Here is a 1612-nt window from a genome sequence, read left to right on the forward strand (position 1 = left end):
GACATTTGTTCTGTGGCCTAGAATATTTTGGTGAATGTTCCATGTGCACTTGAAAATAATGTCCTTCCGTTGTTAGGTCCATTCAGTTCTTCTGTATCATTACTGGTATGTGTCTACTTGATCGATTACTAAATGAGAGGTATTAAAATTGCCAACTATGATTGCAAATGTNTGTGAGCTGCTGTGAGCCGCCATGTGTGGCCATCCAATGGCCTGCGAGCAACTGCCTCATCCGGGAAGAGTGCAATGATAATACCAACAACGTCCTCCACAACTAGGCTGAAGAACAAAAGGACAGCAACTTGTCTGTTTCCCTTCCCTGAATCCCCCCATGCGGTTCCCTTCCCCAATTCCCCAATAAAAATTCTAAAAAAAAAAAAAAGCTAGAACACTTCCAACACTTGGATTTGCTATTTCACAAGAAGCTTTTATTGAAGCATCCTGTAAAATTGCTTACCATAGGCCCAAGGAAAAATCTCCCACACTCTCAGGGCGACATATGAGAGTACAAGGTCATGTGGGCAGAAATTATTGAGTCACTTTCTGGATTGGACCACAGGAAAACACTGGAAGCAGTTCCCTTGTCAAATAATGTCATGTGTTCCAGAATAGCTGACATTTCTTTTAATACAAGGCATGAGGTACTAATACAATGCTTTCTCTAGTTAGATGGTTATCCAGCTGTCCTAACACCAGTCCATCCTTCCTTCACCAATCTGAAGTGCTAAGTTTATTATACACCGAATTCTTGTGTGCATTTGGGTCTATTTCCAGGCTTCCTATGCACCACCTTATTTGAGACCTCCTCTGCTCTTCTCAGACCTCTGACTGACATCTCCTCACTTCTCATCAAATGACCTTGCTTTTTAGCTCACAAGGGCATGGAAGGACTCATGGGAAAGCACCTCCAGTTTAACACGGAAGACCCTCCACCCACCTTCCCAAGCTGCTCAGGGACCACTCCCTTCTGTGGTCAACATCTATCTGTTGCTCCCCTAGCCCTTCTCAGTGGCCATTTAAATGGACTCAAGTCTCTCAAATATTAATAACAAACAAAACCCCTCCTTCAATCCCATGTTCCTCTTCAGCTGCTGCTGTCTTGACTCACCCTCACAGCCAAGGTCCCTGAGAGTGTCGTCTACCTACCGACTCGTCCCCATCTCCCACTCACTCCTCAATCCATTGAAGTCGGCTTCCACTGCCATCAGTCTGTGGTCGGGATGAATGGGGGACTCCAGGCCATTCTCAGTCCTCTGGTTTGTCCGCAGGCTCAGTCATCGTCACCCAGCAGGCTTCAGGCTGCACAGATGTGGCCCGGGATAGCCATTTCCACATAGTTCCCAGCAGGGGGAGCCAAAGGGCAGGGGGTGTGGAGGTGGCCACCCCTCTCCTTTCCCAAGTGACCAATCAGGAGTCTGAGTTTACCACAAATGCTGGAGAAAGCCACAGTTGGCTCCAAGCACCCAAAGAACCAGTGAGGTGCACAGGGGGAGGGCAGCATATGGACTTGCCATCCACGATCCAGGCGCTGGGGCCAGCCACCTGCTTCAGCATTTCCCCTATTGCCAGTTTCCTGGCAACACTTAAATTAGTGGTTGACAGAAATGCTGGG

Source organism: Hipposideros armiger, unplaced genomic scaffold (genome assembly GCF_001890085.2).
Source record: "Hipposideros armiger isolate ML-2016 unplaced genomic scaffold, ASM189008v1 scaffold_17, whole genome shotgun sequence".
Classification (NCBI taxonomy): Eukaryota; Metazoa; Chordata; class Mammalia; order Chiroptera; family Hipposideridae; genus Hipposideros; species Hipposideros armiger.